This window comes from Lithobates pipiens, unplaced genomic scaffold (assembly GCF_037356315.1).
Source record: "Lithobates pipiens isolate NorthernLeopardFrog02 unplaced genomic scaffold, aLitPip1_a1.2 Scaffold_13, whole genome shotgun sequence".
NCBI lineage: Eukaryota > Metazoa > Chordata > Amphibia > Anura > Ranidae > Lithobates > Lithobates pipiens.
In genome coordinates this window covers 385,603,102-385,621,546 of record NW_027507718.1, presented here as the reverse complement: position 1 = coordinate 385,621,546, position 18,445 = coordinate 385,603,102, and the positions used below count along the sequence as shown (strand labels likewise).

The 18,445-nt window shown below is 43.1% G+C and overlaps 8 non-coding genes across 8 annotated transcripts; all 8 read left to right on the top strand.

Moving 5' to 3' along the window:
* The first annotated feature begins 1,947 nt into the window (after positions 1-1,947).
* On the top strand, positions 1,948-2,033 carry TRNAR-UCU (transfer RNA arginine (anticodon UCU)). Its single transcript is given in 2 exon segments — positions 1,948-1,984; positions 1,998-2,033. It is a non-coding gene; the product is annotated as a tRNA-Arg (tRNA).
* A 1,115-nt stretch (positions 2,034-3,148) lies between these two features.
* Positions 3,149-3,233, top strand: TRNAR-UCU (transfer RNA arginine (anticodon UCU)). Its single transcript is given in 2 exon segments — positions 3,149-3,185; positions 3,198-3,233. It is a non-coding gene; the product is annotated as a tRNA-Arg (tRNA).
* A 1,115-nt stretch (positions 3,234-4,348) lies between these two features.
* TRNAR-UCU (transfer RNA arginine (anticodon UCU)) lies at positions 4,349-4,433 on the top strand. The gene is given in 2 exon segments: positions 4,349-4,385; positions 4,398-4,433. It is a non-coding gene; the product is annotated as a tRNA-Arg (tRNA).
* Positions 4,434-5,548: 1,115 nt separating this feature from the next.
* TRNAR-UCU (transfer RNA arginine (anticodon UCU)) lies at positions 5,549-5,633 on the top strand. The gene is given in 2 exon segments: positions 5,549-5,585; positions 5,598-5,633. It is a non-coding gene; the product is annotated as a tRNA-Arg (tRNA).
* A 1,115-nt stretch (positions 5,634-6,748) lies between these two features.
* TRNAR-UCU (transfer RNA arginine (anticodon UCU)) lies at positions 6,749-6,833 on the top strand. Its single transcript is given in 2 exon segments — positions 6,749-6,785; positions 6,798-6,833. It is a non-coding gene; the product is annotated as a tRNA-Arg (tRNA).
* A 1,115-nt stretch (positions 6,834-7,948) lies between these two features.
* TRNAR-UCU (transfer RNA arginine (anticodon UCU)) lies at positions 7,949-8,033 on the top strand. The gene is given in 2 exon segments: positions 7,949-7,985; positions 7,998-8,033. It is a non-coding gene; the product is annotated as a tRNA-Arg (tRNA).
* A 5,807-nt stretch (positions 8,034-13,840) lies between these two features.
* TRNAR-UCU (transfer RNA arginine (anticodon UCU)) lies at positions 13,841-13,925 on the top strand. The gene is given in 2 exon segments: positions 13,841-13,877; positions 13,890-13,925. It is a non-coding gene; the product is annotated as a tRNA-Arg (tRNA).
* A 2,315-nt stretch (positions 13,926-16,240) lies between these two features.
* On the top strand, positions 16,241-16,325 carry TRNAR-UCU (transfer RNA arginine (anticodon UCU)). The gene is given in 2 exon segments: positions 16,241-16,277; positions 16,290-16,325. It is a non-coding gene; the product is annotated as a tRNA-Arg (tRNA).
* Positions 16,326-18,445: the final 2,120 nt, after the last annotated feature.

Sequence of the window (18,445 nt, the reverse complement as noted above, 5' to 3'; positions counted from 1 at the left end):
CAAGCACACAGACCTTCTTAATTCATTTGGCTCACTTCCTTGACCCAAAAAAGCACACCGTACTATATGCCCCTACCCTCCTCTTTGAAGAGGTTGAGCGGTGTCATATTTCTACTGGGGCTGCTTATGATATCCCTGTGCTGTGCTGACTTCCTCCTGGGGGTTCTTATTATGAAGGGATCACACTATCCCTGTGCTGTGCTGACTTCCTCCTGGGGGTTCTTATTATGAGGGGATCACACCATCCCTGTGCTGTGCTGACTTCCTCCTGGGGCTGCTTACGGTGCTGCTGTCAGCGCTGTATGTCACGGTGCTGCTGTCAGCGCTGTATGTCACGGTGCTGCTGTCAGCGCTGTATGTCACGGTGCTGCTGTCAGCGCTGTATGTCACGGTGCTGCTGTCAGCGCTGTATGTCACGGTGCTGCTGTCAGCGCTGTATGTCACGGTGCTGCTGTCAGCGCTCTGTATTACGGTGCTGCTGTCAGATGCCTCTATCACGGTGCATGTGTCATTCCGGTATGTCACGCTGCTGGTGATCATCTCCTGCACCCTCTTCTTTGCCTACCCTGGTCCCTGACCTTCCCTCTCCTCCATTGCCTTCATTAGCTCCATAGTCCTGAATTGTTAGAACAATTTCCCAAATAAAATAAAAATGCTTGTAGTTATCGATCCCAAATTCACCTCATACATGTATTATGTCATTGTCCAGATGGTGGGACTACGTTTTACCCCCTAATAATTACCACGTGGCCGCAAATTCGACATGAAGGTTTGCAAAGTTCGCCTCCCATTGAAGTCAATGGGGCCCGCGGCGAACGTTCGGTTTCGCGAACGTTTGGGTCCGTTCGCATTTCGCTTTCGCGAAACGTCCCGTCGGAAGTTCGTCCATCACTATTCATAAGGGAGCTTTATTGACGTGGATTTGCTGCACAAGTTAACGATAGAGCCTAGTGGTTTAGGCTTCTCTTGAGAGTTGATATCAGCAAAATTGGAAGTACCCTGTGCAATTCAGAGCAAAGAGAGGGAATGGTAAGCTAACCTGCGTTATATTGTTCCCTTCCCTCATGCCCGGTGCAAGCTGTAATTCTTTATGTACCCTTTTGTCAGCCCCACAACTATTTACTGTCTAAATCTCGCTACCTTCCCCACAATAAGAATTCCAAAGAATGCCCCATTTTTACCAATGACACCACCAAACTTCCACTTCACTCCCGTGATATCTCTCGACTATTGCAACTCCTTACTCTATGGCCTGCCTCTAAACAGACCATTCCCCCTTCAGTCTATCTGATTCGCTACTGCCAGTTGTATCCCCCTTACCAACCATTTACTAGTAGAGGTGTCAGCCACCCGATCTCTGCCAATCTCTCCTTGGCTTCCGTTCTCCCAACAAATCAAATTCAAAATACTAAGGGCATAAAAAGCTTCCCACAACTCTGCCTCTAGCTACATCATTAACCTTATCATATAGTATCAAATAAACCACCCTGTTCTCTGCTTCCAAGAACTCCTGTTCGCTAGCTCCCTCAACACTTCATCCCATGCTGTCCTCTGGGATATTCCCATGGACTATCCCATCCTCTCAGATTCCCTACACCAATCTATATGGCTATTTCCCTGTCTGTATGCTTCAGGTGATCCCTGCAAACTCATCTATTCAGGATAGTCTTTCCTGCCATCACCTAATTGCTGAGCTCTTCCTTTCTCCAACAACTAATCAACGGTACAAATATTTCTACTTAACATGACCTCCGGTTCCCACTTAAATATCAAAAGATATTGCACTAAGGCACATGCCCAAGCAGGTAAATTTAAATCTTAAACTGTATCTGGACCAGATCTTGAGCTCATCCCTATTATTTAGCAGTGACCATTATTCAATTGTGTTTATTTGTTATGACTTGAATAGTTCCTCAGGCAAGTTCCTCTAACAAAGACTTCAGAGAGGGCTCTGTGGCGCAATGGATAGCGCATTGGACTTCTAAGTTGGTGTAGTAATTCAAAGGTTGTGGGTTCGAGTCCCACCAGAGTCGGTTTTATATAGTCATTCTTCATAGTGATGCTGCTCTAATGCTTTATAAAGTAATGGATTACATTCATAAGGGAGCTTTATTGACGTGGATTTGCTGCACAAGTTAACGATAGAGCCTAGTGGTTTAGGCTTCTCTTGAGAGTTGATATCAGCAAAATTGGAAGTACCCTGTGCAATTCAGAGCAAAGAGAGGGAATGGTAAGCTAACCTGCGTTATATTGTTCCCTTCCCTCATGCCCGGTGCAAGCTGTAATTCTTTATGTAGCCTTTTGTCAGCCCCACAACTATTTACTGTCTAAATCTCGCTACCTTCCCCACAATAAGAATTCCAAAGAATGCCCCATTTTTACCAATGACACCACCAGACTTCCACTTCACTCCCGTGATATCTCTCGACTATTGCAACTCCTTACTCTATGGCCTGCCTCTAAACAGACCATTCGCCCTTCAGTCTATCTGATTCGCTACTGCCAGTTGTATCCCCCTTACCAACCATTTACTAGTAGAGGTGTCAGCCACCCGATCTCTGCCAATCTCTCCTTGGCTTCCGTTCTCCCAACAAATCAAATTCAAAATACTAAGGGCATAAAAAGCTTCCCACAACTCTGCCTCTAGCTACATCATTAATCTTATCATATAGTATCAAATAAACCACCCTGTTCTCTGCTTCCAAGAACTCCTGTTCGCTAGCTCCCTCAACACTTCATCCCATGCTGTCCTCTGGGATTTTCCCATGGACTATCCCATCCTCTCAGATTCCCTACACCAATCTATATGGCTATTTCCCTGTCTGTATGCTTCAGGTGATCCCTGCAAACTCATCTATTCAGGATAGTCTTTCCTGCCATCACCTAATTGCTGAGCTCTTCCTTTCTCCAACAACTAATCAACGGTACAAATATTTCTACTTAACATGACCTCCGGTTCCCACTTAAATATCAAAAGATATTGCACTAAGGCACATGCCCAAGCAGGTAAATTTAAATCTTAAACTGTATCTGGACCAGATCTTGAGCTCATCCCTATTATTTAGCAGTGACCATTATTCAATTGTGTTTATTTGTTACGACTTGAATAGTTCCTCAGGCAAGTTGCTCTAACAAAGTGTTCAGAGATGGCTCTGTGGCGCAATGGATAGCGCATTGGACTTCTAGTTGGTGTAGTAATTCAAAGGTTGTGGGTTCGAGTCCCACCAGAGTCGGTTTTATATAGTCATTTTTCATAGTGATGCTGCTCTAATGCTTTATAAAGTAATGGATTACATTCATAAGGGAGCTTTATTGACGTGGATTTGCTGCACAAGTTAACGATAGAGCCTAGTGGTTTAGGCTTCTCTTGAGAGTTGATATCAGCAAAATTGGAAGTACCCTGTGCAATTCAGAGCAAAGAGAGGGAATGGTAAGCTAACCTGCGTTATATTGTTCCCTTCCCTCATGCCCGGTGCAAGCTGTAATTCTTTATGTACCCTTTTGTCAGCCCCACAACTATTTACTGTCTAAATCTCGCTACCTTCCCCACAATAAGAATTCCAAAGAATGCCCCATTTTTAACAATGACACCACCAAACTTCCACTTCACTCCCGTGATATCTCTCGACTATTGCAACTCCTTACTCTATGGCCTGCCTCTAAACAGACCATTCCCCCTTCAGTCTATCTGATTCGCTACTGCCAGTTGTATCCCCCTTACCAACCATTTACTAGTAGAGGTGTCAGCCACCCGATCTCTGCCAATCTCTCCTTGGCTTCCGTTCTCCCAACAAATCAAATTCAAAATACTAAGGGCATAAAAAGCTTCCCACAACTCTGCCTCTAGCTACATCATTAACCTTATCATATAGTATCAAATAAACCACCCTGTTCTCTGCTTCCAAGAACTCCTGTTCGCTAGCTCCCTCAACACTTCATCCCATGCTGTCCTCTGGGATTTTCCCATGGACTATCCCATCCTCTCAGATTCCCTACACCAATCTATATGGCTATTTCCCTGTCTGTATGCTTCAGGTGATCCCTGCAAACTCATCTATTCAGGATAGTCTTTCCTGCCATCACCTAATTGCTGAGCTCTTCCTTTCTCCAACAACTAATCAACGGTACAAATATTTCTACTTAACATGACCTCCGGTTCCCACTTAAATATCAAAAGATATTGCACTAAGGCACATGCCCAAGCAGGTAAATTTAAATCTTAAACTGTATCTGGACCAGATCTTGAGCTCATCCCTATTATTTAGCAGTGACCATTATTCAATTGTGTTTATTTGTTATGACTTGAATAGTTCCTCAGGCAAGTTCCTCTAACAAAGTCTTCAGAGAGGGCTCTGTGGCGCAATGGATAGCGCATTGGACTTCTAGTTGGTGTAGTAATTCAAAGGTTGTGGGTTCGAGTCCCACCAGAGTCGGTTTTATATAGTCATTCTTCATAGTGATGCTGCTCTAATGCTTTATAAAGTAATGGATTACATTCATAAGGGAGCTTTATTGACGTGGATTTGCTGCACAAGTTAAGGATAGAGCCTAGTGGTTTAGGCTTCTCTTGAGAGTTGATATCAGCAAAATTGGAAGTACCCTGTGCAATTCAGAGCAAAGAGAGGGAATGGTAAGCTAACCTGCGTTATATTGTTCCCTTCCCTCATGCCCGGTGCAAGCTGTAATTCTTTATGTACCCTTTTGTCAGCCCCACAACTATTTACTGTCTAAATCTCGCTACCTTCCCCACAATAAGAATTCCAAAGAATGCCCCATTTTTAACAATGACACCACCAAACTTCCACTTCACTCCCGTGATATCTCTCGACTATTGCAACTCCTTACTCTATGGCCTGCCTCTAAACAGACCATTCCCCCTTCAGTCTATCTGATTCGCTACTGCCAGTTGTATCCCCCTTACCAACCATTTACTAGTAGAGGTGTCAGCCACCCGATCTCTGCCAATCTCTCCTTGGCTTCCGTTCTCCCAACAAATCAAATTCAAAATACTAAGGGCATAAAAAGCTTCCCACAACTCTGCCTCTAGCTACATCATTAACCTTATCATATAGTATCAAATAAACCACCCTGTTCTCTGCTTCCAAGAACTCCTGTTCGCTAGCTCCCTCAACACTTCATCCCATGCTGTCCTCTGGGATTTTCCCATGGACTATCCCATCCTCTCAGATTCCCTACACCAATCTATATGGCTATTTCCCTGTCTGTATGCTTCAGGTGATCCCTGCAAACTCATCTATTCAGGATAGTCTTTCCTGCCATCACCTAATTGCTGAGCTCTTCCTTTCTCCAACAACTAATCAACGGTACAAATATTTCTACTTAACATGACCTCCGGTTCCCACTTAAATATCAAAAGATATTGCACTAAGGCACATGCCCAAGCAGGTAAATTTAAATCTTAAACTGTATCTGGACCAGATCTTGAGCTCATCCCTATTATTTAGCAGTGACCATTATTCAATTGTGTTTATTTGTTATGACTTGAATAGTTCCTCAGGCAAGTTCCTCTAACAAAGTCTTCAGAGAGGGCTCTGTGGCGCAATGGATAGCGCATTGGACTTCTAGTTGGTGTAGTAATTCAAAGGTTGTGGGTTCGAGTCCCACCAGAGTCGGTTTTATATAGTCATTCTTCATAGTGATGCTGCTCTAATGCTTTATAAAGTAATGGATTACATTCATAAGGGAGCTTTATTGACGTGGATTTGCTGCACAAGTTAAGGATAGAGCCTAGTGGTTTAGGCTTCTCTTGAGAGTTGATATCAGCAAAATTGGAAGTACCCTGTGCAATTCAGAGCAAAGAGAGGGAATGGTAAGCTAACCTGCGTTATATTGTTCCCTTCCCTCATGCCCGGTGCAAGCTGTAATTCTTTATGTACCCTTTTGTCAGCCCCACAACTATTTACTGTCTAAATCTCGCTACCTTCCCCACAATAAGAATTCCAAAGAATGCCCCATTTTTAACAATGACACCACCAAACTTCCACTTCACTCCCGTGATATCTCTCGACTATTGCAACTCCTTACTCTATGGCCTGCCTCTAAACAGACCATTCCCCCTTCAGTCTATCTGATTCGCTACTGCCAGTTGTATCCCCCTTACCAACCATTTACTAGTAGAGGTGTCAGCCACCCGATCTCTGCCAATCTCTCCTTGGCTTCCGTTCTCCCAACAAATCAAATTCAAAATACTAAGGGCATAAAAAGCTTCCCACAACTCTGCCTCTAGCTACATCATTAACCTTATCATATAGTATCAAATAAACCACCCTGTTCTCTGCTTCCAAGAACTCCTGTTCGCTAGCTCCCTCAACACTTCATCCCATGCTGTCCTCTGGGATTTTCCCATGGACTATCCCATCCTCTCAGATTCCCTACACCAATCTATATGGCTATTTCCCTGTCTGTATGCTTCAGGTGATCCCTGCAAACTCATCTATTCAGGATAGTCTTTCCTGCCATCACCTAATTGCTGAGCTCTTCCTTTCTCCAACAACTAATCAACGGTACAAATATTTCTACTTAACATGACCTCCGGTTCCCACTTAAATATCAAAAGATATTGCACTAAGGCACATGCCCAAGCAGGTAAATTTAAATCTTAAACTGTATCTGGACCAGATCTTGAGCTCATCCCTATTATTTAGCAGTGACCATTATTCAATTGTGTTTATTTGTTATGACTTGAATAGTTCCTCAGGCAAGTTCCTCTAACAAAGTCTTCAGAGAGAGCTCTGTGGCGCAATGGATAGCGCATTGGACTTCTAGTTGGTGTAGTAATTCAAAGGTTGTGGGTTCGAGTCCCACCAGAGTCGGTTTTATATAGTCATTCTTCATAGTGATGCTGCTCTAATGCTTTATAAAGTAATGGATTACATTCATAAGGGAGCTTTATTGACGTGGATTTGCTGCACAAGTTAAGGATAGAGCCTAGTGGTTTAGGCTTCTCTTGAGAGTTGATATCAGCAAAATTGGAAGTACCCTGTGCAATTCAGAGCAAAGAGAGGGAATGGTAAGCTAACCTGCGTTATATTGTTCCCTTCCCTCATGCCCGGTGCAAGCTGTAATTCTTTATGTACCCTTTTGTCAGCCCCACAACTATTTACTGTCTAAATCTCGCTACCTTCCCCACAATAAGAATTCCAAAGAATGCCCCATTTTTACCAATGACACCACCAAACTTCCACTTCACTCCCGTGATATCTCTCGACTATTGCAACTCCTTACTCTGTGGCCTGCCTCTAAACAGACCATTCCCCCTTCAGTCTATCTGATTCGCTACTGCCAGTTGTATCCCCCTTACCAACCATTTACTAGTAGAGGTGTCAGCCACCCGATCTCTGCCAATCTCTCCTTGGCTTCCGTTCTCCCAACAAATCAAATTCAAAATACTAAGGGCATAAAAAGCTTCCCACAACTCTGCCTCTAGCTACATCATTAACCTTATCATATAGTATCAAATAAACCACCCTGTTCTCTGCTTCCAAGAACTCCTGTTCGCTAGCTCCCTCAACACTTCATCCCATGCTGTCCTCTGGGATTTTCCCATGGACTATCCCATCCTCTCAGATTCCCTACACCAATCTATATGGCTATTTCCCTGTCTGTATGCTTCAGGTGATCCCTGCAAACTCATCTATTCAGGATAGTCTTTCCTGCCATCACCTAATTGCTGAGCTCTTCCTTTCTCCAACAACTAATCAACGGTACAAATATTTCTACTTAACATGACCTCCGGTTCCCACTTAAATATCAAAACATATTGCACTAAGGCACATGCCCAAGCAGGTAAATTTAAATCTTAAACTGTATCTGGACCAGATCTTGAGCTCATCCCTATTATTTAGCAGTGACCATTATTCAATTGTGTTTATTTGTTATGACTTGAATAGTTCCTCAGGCAAGTTCCTCTAACAAAGTCTTCAGAGAGGGCTCTGTGGCGCAATGGATAGCGCATTGGACTTCTAGTTGGTGTAGTAATTCAAAGGTTGTGGGTTCGAGTCCCACCAGAGTCGGTTTTATATAGTCATTCTTCATAGTGATGCTGCTCTAATGCTTTATAAAGTAATGGATTACATTCATAAGGGAGCTTTATTGACGTGGATTTGCTGCACAAGTTAACGATAGAGCCTAGTGGTTTAGGCTTCTCTTGAGAGTTGATATCAGCAAAATTGGAAGTACCCTGTGCAATTCAGAGCAAAGAGAGGGAATGGTAAGCTAACCTGCGTTATATTGTTCCCTTCCCTCATGCCCGGTGCAAGCTGTAATTCTTTATGTAGCCTTTTGTCAGCCCCACAACTATTTACTGTCTAAATCTCGCTACCTTCCCCACAATAAGAATTCCAAAGAATGCCCCATTTTTACCAATGACACCACCAAACTTCCACTTCACTCCCGTGATATCTCTCGACTATTGCAACTCCTTACTCTATGGCCTGCCTCTAAACAGACCATTCGCCCTTCAGTCTATCTGATTCGCTACTGCCAGTTGTATCCCCCTTACCAACCATTTACTAGTAGAGGTGTCAGCCACCCGATCTCTGCCAATCTCTCCTTGGCTTCCGTTCTCCCAACAAATCAAATTCAAAATACTAAGGGCATAAAAAGCTTCCCACAACTCTGCCTCTAGCTACATCATTAATCTTATCATATAGTATCAAATAAACCACCCTGTTCTCTGCTTCCAAGAACTCCTGTTCGCTAGCTCCCTCAACACTTCATCCCATGCTGTCCTCTGGGATTTTCCCATGGACTATCCCATCCTCTCAGATTCCCTACACCAATCTATATGGCTATTTCCCTGTCTGTATGCTTCAGGTGATCCCTGCAAACTCATCTATTCAGGATAGTCTTTCCTGCCATCACCTAATTGCTGAGCTCTTCCTTTCTCCAACAACTAATCAACGGTACAAATATTTCTACTTAACATGACCTCCGGTTCCCACTTAAATATCAAAAGATATTGCACTAAGGCACATGCTCAAGCAGGTAAATTTAAATCTTAAACTGTATCTGGACCAGATCTTGAGCTCATCCCTATTATTTAGCAGTGACCATTATTCAATTGTGTTTATTTGTTACGACTTGAATAGTTCCTCAGGCAAGTTCCTCTAACAAAGTTTTCAGAGAGTGCTCAGTGGCGCAATGGATAGCGCATTGGACTTCTAGTTGTTGTAGTAATTCAAAGGTTGTGGGTTCGAGTCCCACCAGAGTCGGTTTTATATAGTCATTCTTCATAGTGATGCTGCTCTAATGCTTTATAAAGTAATGGATTACATTCATAAGGGAGCTTTATTGACGTGGATTTGCTGCACAAGTTAACGATAGAGCCTAGTGGTTTAGGCTTCTCTTGAGAGTTGATATCAGCAAAATTGGAAGTACCCTGTGCAATTCAGAGCAAAGAGAGGGAATGGTAAGCTAACCTGCGTTATATTGTTCCCTTCCCTCATGCCCGGTGCAAGCTGTAATTCTTTATGTACCCTTTTGTCAGCCCCACAACTATTTACTGTCTAAATCTCGCTACCTTCCCCACAATAAGAATTCCAAAGAATGCCCCATTTTTAACAATGACACCACCAAACTTCCACTTCACTCCCGTGATATCTCTCGACTATTGCAACTCCTTACTCTATGGCCTGCCTCTAAACAGACCATTCCCCCTTCAGTCTATCTGATTCGCTACTGCCAGTTGTATCCCCCTTACCAACCATTTACTAGTAGAGGTGTCAGCCACCCGATCTCTGCCAATCTCTCCTTGGCTTCCGTTCTCCCAACAAATCAAATTCAAAATACTAAGGGCATAAACAGCTTCCCACAACTCTGCCTCTAGCTACATCATTAACCTTATCATATAGTATCAAATAAACCACCCTGTTCTCTGCTTCCAAGAACTCCTGTTCGCTAGCTCCCTCAACACTTCATCCCATGCTGTCCTCTGGGATTTTCCCATGGACTATCCCATCATCTCGGATTCCCTACACCAATCTATATGGCTATTTCCCTGTCTGTATGCTTCAGGTGATCCCTGCAAACTCATCTATTCAGGATAGTCTTTCCTGCCATCACCTAATTGCTGAGCTCTTCCTTTCTCCAACAACTAATCAACGGTACAAATATTTCTACTTAACATGACCTCCGGTTCCCACTTAAATATCAAAAGATATTGCACTAAGGCACATGCCCAAGCAGGTAAATTTAAATCTTAAACTGTATCTGGACCAGATCTTGAGCTCATCCCTATTATTTAGCAGTGACCATTATTCAATTGTGTTTATTTGTCACGACTTGAATAGTTCCTCAGGCAAGTTCCTCTAATAAAGTCTTCAGAGAGGGCTCTGTGGCGCAATGCATAGCGCATTGGACTTCTAGTTGGTGTAGTAATTCAAAGGTTGTGGGTTCGAGTCCCACCAGAGTCGGTTTTATATAGTCATTCTTCATAGTGATGCTGCTCTAATGCTTTATAAAGTAATGGATTACATTCATAAGGGAGCTTTATTGACGTGGATTTGCTGCACAAGTTAACGATAGAGCCTAGTGGTTTAGGCTTCTCTTGAGAGTTGATATCAGCAAAATTGGAAGTACCCTGTGCAATTCAGAGCAAAGAGAGGGAATGGTAAGCTAACCTGCGTTATATTGTTCCCTTCCCTCATGCCCGGTGCAAGCTGTAATTCTTTATGTACCCTTTTGTCAGCCCCACAACTATTTACTGTCTAAATCTCGCTACCTTCCCCACAATAAGAATTCCAAAGAATGCCCCATTTTTACCAATGACACCACCAAACTTCCACTTCCCTCCCGTGATATCTCTCGACTATTGCAACTCCTTACTCTATGGCCTGCCTCTAAACAGACCATTCCCCCTTCAGTCTATCTGATTCGCTACTGCCAGTTGTATCCCCCTTACCAACCATTTACTAGTAGAGGTGTCAGCCACCCGATCTCTGCCAATCTCTCCTTGGCTTCCGTTCTCCCATCAAATCAAATTCAAAATACTAAGGGCATAAAAAGCTTCCCACAACTCTGCCTCTAGCTACATCATTAACCTTATCATATAGTATCAAATAAACCACCCTGTTCTCTGCTTCCAAGAACTCCTGTTCGCTAGCTCCCTCAACACTTCATCCCATGCTGTCCTCTGGGATTTTCCCATGGACTATCCCATCCTCTCAGATTCCCTACACCAATCTATATGGCTATTTCCCTGTCTGTATGCTTCAGGTGATCCCTGCAAACTCATCTATTCAGGATAGTCTTTCCTGCCATCACCTAATTGCTGAGCTCTTCCTTTCTCCAACAACTAATCAACGGTACAAATATTTCTACTTAACATGACCTCCGGTTCCCACTTAAATATCAAAAGATATTGCACTAAGGCACATGCCCAAGCAGGTAAACTTAAATCTTAAACTGTATCTGGACCAGATCTTGAGCTCATCCCTATTATTTAGCAGTGACCATTATTCAATTGTGTTTATTTGTCACGACTTGAATAGTTCCTCAGGCAAGTTCCTCTAACAAAGTCTTCAGAGAGGGCTCTGTGGCGCAATGGATAGCGCATTGGACTTCTAGTTGGTGTAGTAATTCAAAGGTTGTGCTCTAATGCTTTATAAAGTAATGGATTACATTCATAAGGGAGCTTTATTGACGTGGATTTGCTGCACAAGTTAACGATAGAGCCTAGTGGTTTAGGCTTCTCTTGAGAGTTGATATCAGCAAAATTGGAAGTACCCTGTGCAATTCAGAGCAAAGAGAGGGAATGGTAAGCTAACCTGCGTTATATTGTTCCCTTCCCTCATGCCCGGTGCAAGCTGTAATTCTTTATGTACCCTTTTGTCAGCCCCACAACTATTTACTGTCTAAATCTCGCTACCTTCCCCACAATAAGAATTCCAAAGAATGCCCCATTTTTACCAATGACACCACCAAACTTCCACTTCCCTCCCGTGATATCTCTCGACTATTGCAACTCCTTACTCTATGGCCTGCCTCTAAACAGACCATTCGCCCTTCAGTCTATCTGATTCGCTACTGCCAGTTGTATCCCCCTTACCAACCATTTACTAGTAGAGGTGTCAGCCACCCGATCTCTGCCAATCTCTCCTTGGCTTCCGTTCTCCCATCAAATCAAATTCAAAATACTAAGGGCATAAAAAGCTTCCCACAACTCTGCCTCTAGCTACATCATTAACCTTATCATATAGTATCAAATAAACCACCCTGTTCTCTGCTTCCAAGAACTCCTGTTCGCTAGCTCCCTCAACACTTCATCCCATGCTGTCCTCTGGGATTTTCCCATGGACTATCCCATCCTCTCAGATTCCCTACACCAATCTATATGGCTATTTCCCTGTCTGTATGCTTCAGGTGATCCCTGCAAACTCATCTATTCAGGATAGTCTTTCCTGCCATCACCTAATTGCTGAGCTCTTCCTTTCTCCAACAACTAATCAACGGTACAAATATTTCTACTTAACATGACCTCCGGTTCCCACTTAAATATCAAAAGATATTGCACTAAGGCACATGCCCAAGCAGGTAAACTTAAATCTTAAACTGTATCTGGACCAGATCTTGAGCTCATCCCTATTATTTAGCAGTGACCATTATTCAATTGTGTTTATTTGTCACGACTTGAATAGTTCCTCAGGCAAGTTCCTCTAACAAAGTCTTCAGAGAGGGCTCTGTGGCGCAATGGATAGCGCATTGGACTTCTAGTTGGTGTAGTAATTCAAAGGTTGTGCTCTAATGCTTTATAAAGTAATGGATTACATTCATAAGGGAGCTTTATTGACGTGGATTTGCTGCACAAGTTAACGATAGAGCCTAGTGGTTTAGGCTTCTCTTGAGAGTTGATATCAGCAAAATTGGAAGTACCCTGTGCAATTCAGAGCAAAGAGAGGGAATGGTAAGCTAACCTGCGTTATATTGTTCCCTTCCCTCATGCCCGGTGCAAGCTGTAATTCTTTATGTACCCTTTTGTCAGCCCCACAACTATTTACTGTCTAAATCTCGCTACCTTCCCCACAATAAGAATTCCAAAGAATGCCCCATTTTTAACAATGACACCACCAAACTTCCACTTCACTCCCGTGATATCTCTCGACTATTGCAACTCCTTACTCTGTGGCCTGCCTCTAAACAGACCATTCCCCCTTCAGTCTATCTGATTCGCTACTGCCAGTTGTATCCCCCTTACCAACCATTTACTAGTAGAGGTGTCAGCCACCCGATCTCTGCCAATCTCTCCTTGGCTTCCGTTCTCCCAACAAATCAAATTCAAAATACTAAGGGCATAAAAAGCTTCCCACAACTCTGCCTCTAGCTACATCATTAACCTTATCATATAGTATCAAATAAACCACCCTGTTCTCTGCTTCCAAGAACTCCTGTTCGCTAGCTCCCTCAACACTTCATCCCATGCTGTCCTCTGGGATTTTCCCATGGACTATCCCATCCTCTCAGATTCCCTACACCAATCTATATGGCTATTTCCCTGTCTGTATGCTTCAGGTGATCCCTGCAAACTCATCTATTCAGGATAGTCTTTCCTGCCATCACCTAATTGCTGAGCTCTTCCTTTCTCCAACAACTAATCAACGGTACAAATATTTCTACTTAACATGACCTCCGGTTCCCACTTAAATATCAAAACATATTGCACTAAGGCACATGCCCAAGCAGGTAAATTTAAATCTTAAACTGTATCTGGACCAGATCTTGAGCTCATCCCTATTATTTAGCAGTGACCATTATTCAATTGTGTTTATTTGTTATGACTTGAATAGTTCCTCAGGCAAGTTCCTCTAACAAAGTCTTCAGAGAGGGCTCTGTGGCGCAATGGATAGCGCATTGGACTTCTAGTTGGTGTAGTAATTCAAAGGTTGTGGGTTCGAGTCCCACCAGAGTCGGTTTTATATAGTCATTCTTCATAGTGATGCTGCTCTAATGCTTTATAAAGTAATGGATTACATTCATAAGGGAGCTTTATTGACGTGGATTTGCTGCACAAGTTAACGATAGAGCCTAGTGGTTTAGGCTTCTCTTGAGAGTTGATATCAGCAAAATTGGAAGTACCCTGTGCAATTCAGAGCAAAGAGAGGGAATGGTAAGCTAACCTGCGTTATATTGTTCCCTTCCCTCATGCCCGGTGCAAGCTGTAATTCTTTATGTAGCCTTTTGTCAGCCCCACAACTATTTACTGTCTAAATCTCGCTACCTTCCCCACAATAAGAATTCCAAAGAATGCCCCATTTTTACCAATGACACCACCAAACTTCCACTTCACTCCCGTGATATCTCTCGACTATTGCAACTCCTTACTCTATGGCCTGCCTCTAAACAGACCATTCGCCCTTCAGTCTATCTGATTCGCTACTGCCAGTTGTATCCCCCTTACCAACCATTTACTAGTAGAGGTGTCAGCCACCCGATCTCTGCCAATCTCTCCTTGGCTTCCGTTCTCCCAACAAATCAAATTCAAAATACTAAGGGCATAAAAAGCTTCCCACAACTCTGCCTCTAGCTACATCATTAATCTTATCATATAGTATCAAATAAACCACCCTGTTCTCTGCTTCCAAGAACTCCTGTTCGCTAGCTCCCTCAACACTTCATCCCATGCTGTCCTCTGGGATTTTCCCATGGACTATCCCATCCTCTCAGATTCCCTACACCAATCTATATGGCTATTTCCCTGTCTGTATGCTTCAGGTGATCCCTGCAAACTCATCTATTCAGGATAGTCTTTCCTGCCATCACCTAATTGCTGAGCTCTTCCTTTCTCCAACAACTAATCAACGGTACAAATATTTCTACTTAACATGACCTCCGGTTCCCACTTAAATATCAAAAGATATTGCACTAAGGCACATGCTCAAGCAGGTAAATTTAAATCTTAAACTGTATCTGGACCAGATCTTGAGCTCATCCCTATTATTTAGCAGTGACCATTATTCAATTGTGTTTATTTGTTACGACTTGAATAGTTCCTCAGGCAAGTTCCTCTAACAAAGTTTTCAGAGAGTGCTCAGTGGCGCAATGGATAGCGCATTGGACTTCTAGTTGGTGTAGTAATTCAAAGGTTGTGGGTTCGAGTCCCACCAGAGTCGGTTTTATATAGTCATTCTTCATAGTGATGCTGCTCTAATGCTTTATAAAGTAATGGATTACATTCATAAGGGAGCTTTATTGACGTGGATTTGCTGCACAAGTTAACGATAGAGCCTAGTGGTTTAGGCTTCTCTTGAGAGTTGATATCAGCAAAATTGGAAGTACCCTGTGCAATTCAGAGCAAAGAGAGGGAATGGTAAGCTAACCTGCGTTATATTGTTCCCTTCCCTCATGCCCGGTGCAAGCTGTAATTCTTTATGTACCCTTTTGTCAGCCCCACAACTATTTACTGTCTAAATCTCGCTACCTTCCCCACAATAAGAATTCCAAAGAATGCCCCATTTTTAACAATGACACCACCAAACTTCCACTTCACTCCCGTGATATCTCTCGACTATTGCAACTCCTTACTCTATGGCCTGCCTCTAAACAGACCATTCCCCCTTCAGTCTATCTGATTCGCTACTGCCAGTTGTATCCCCCTTACCAACCATTTACTAGTAGAGGTGTCAGCCACCCGATCTCTGCCAATCTCTCCTTGGCTTCCGTTCTCCCAACAAATCAAATTCAAAATACTAAGGGCATAAACAGCTTCCCACAACTCTGCCTCTAGCTACATTATTAACCTTATCATATAGTATCAAATAAACCACCCTGTTCTCTGCTTCCAAGAACTCCTGTTCGCTAGCTCCCTCAACACTTCATCCCATGCTGTCCTCTGGGATTTTCCCATGGACTATCCCATCATCTCGGATTCCCTACACCAATCTATATGGCTATTTCCCTGTCTGTATGCTTCAGGTGATCCCTGCAAACTCATCTATTCAGGATAGTCTTTCCTGCCATCACCTAATTGCTGAGCTCTTCCTTTCTCCAACAACTAATCAACGGTACAAATATTTCTACTTAACATGACCTCCGGTTCCCACTTAAATATCAAAAGATATTGCACTAAGGCACATGCCCAAGCAGGTAAATTTAAATCTTAAACTGTATCTGGACCAGATCTTGAGCTCATCCCTATTATTTAGCAGTGACCATTATTCAATTGTGTTTATTTGTCACGACTTGAATAGTTCCTCAGGCAAGTTCCTCTAATAAAGTCTTCAGAGAGGGCTCTGTGGCGCAATGGATAGCGCATTGGACTTCTAGTTGGTGTAGTAATTCAAAGGTTGTGGGTTCGAGTCCCACCAGAGTCGGTTTTATATAGTCATTCTTCATAGTGATGCTGCTCTAATGCTTTATAAAGTAATGGATTACATTCATAAGGGAGCTTTATTGACGTGGATTTGCTGCACAAGTTAACGATAGAGCCTAGTGGTTTAGGCTTCTCTTGAGAGTTGATATCAGCAAAATTGGAAGTACCCTGTGCAATTCAGAGCAAAGAGAGGGAATGGTAAGCTAACCTGCGTTATATTGTTCCCTTCCCTCATGCCCGGTGCAAGCTGTAATTCTTTATGTACCCTTTTGTCAGCCCCACAACTATTTACTGTCTAAATCTCGCTACCTTCCCCACAATAAGAATTCCAAAGAATGCCCCATTTTTACCAATGACACCACCAAACTTCCACTTCCCTCCCGTGATATCTCTCGACTATTGCAACTCCTTACTCTATGGCCTGCCTCTAAACAGACCATTCGCCCTTCAGTCTATCTGATTCGCTACTGCCAGTTGTATCCCCCTTACCAACCATTTACTAGTAGAGGTGTCAGCCACCCGATCTCTGCCAATCTCTCCTTGGCTTCCGTTCTCCCAACAAATCAAATTCAAAATACTAAGGGCATAAAAAGCTTCCCACAACTCTGCCTCTAGCTACATCATTAACCTTATCATATAGTATCAAATAAACCACCCTGTTCTCTGCTTCCAAGAACTCCTGTTCGCTAGCTCCCTCAACACTTCATCCCATGCTGTCCTCTGGGATTTTCCCATGGACTATCCCATCCTCTCAGATTCCCTACACCAATCTATATGGCTATTTCCCTGTCTGTATGCTTCAGGTGATCCCTGCAAACTCATCTATTCAGGATAGTCTTTCCTGCCATCACCTAATTGCTGAGCTCTTCCTTTCTCCAACAACTAATCAACGGTACAAATATTTCTACTTAACATGACCTCCGGTTCCCACTTAAATATCAAAAGATATTGCACTAAGGCACATGCCCAAGCAGGTAAACTTAAATCTTAAACTGTATCTGGACCAGATCTTGAGCTCATCCCTATTATTTAGCAGTGACCATTATTCAATTGTGTTTATTTGTCACGACTTGAATAGTTCCTCAGGCAAGTTCCTCTAACAAAGTCTTCAGAGAGGGCTCTGTGGCGCAATGGATAGCGCATTGGACTTCTAGTTGGTGTAGTAATTCAAAGGTTGTGCTCTAATGCTTTATAAAGTAATGGATTACATTCATAAGGGAGCTTTATTGACGTGGATTTGCTGCACAAGTTAACGATAGAGCCTAGTGGTTTAGGCTTCTCTTGAGAGTTGATATCAGCAAAATTGGAAGTACCCTGTGCAATTCAGAGCAAAGAGAGGGAATGGTAAGCTAACCTGCGTTATATTGTTCCCTTCCCTCATGCCCGGTGCAAGCTGTAATTCTTTATGTACCCTTTTGTCAGCCCCACAACTATTTACTGTCTAAATCTCGCTACCTTCCCCACAATAAGAATTCCAAAGAATGCCCCATTTTTAACAATGACACCACCAAACTTCCACTTCACTCCCGTGATATCTCTCGACTATTGCAACTCCTTACTCTATGGCCTGCCTCTAAACAGACCATTCCCCCTTCAGTCTATCTGATTCGCTACTGCCAGTTGTATCCCCCTTACCAACCATTTACTAGTAGAGGTGTCAGCCACCCGATCTCTGCCAATCTCTCCTTGGCTTCCGTTCTCCCAACAAATCAAATTCAAAATACTAAGGGCATAAAAAGCTTCCCACAACTCTGCCTCTAGCTACATCATTAACCTTATCATATAGTATCAAATAAACCACCCTGTTCTCTGCTTCCAAGAACTCCTGTTCGCTAGCTCCCTCAACACTTCATCCCATGCTGTCCTCTGGGATTTTCCCATGGACTATCCCATCCTCTCAGATTCCCTACACCAATCTATATGGCTATTTCCCTGTCTGTATGCTTCAGGTGATCCCTGCAAACTCATCTATTCAGGATAGTCTTTCCTGCCATCACCTAATTGCTGAGCTCTTCCTTTCTCCAACAACTAATCAACGGTACAAATATTTCTACTTAACATGACCTCCGGTTCCCACTTAAATATCAAAAGATATTGCACTAAGGCACATGCCCAAGCAGG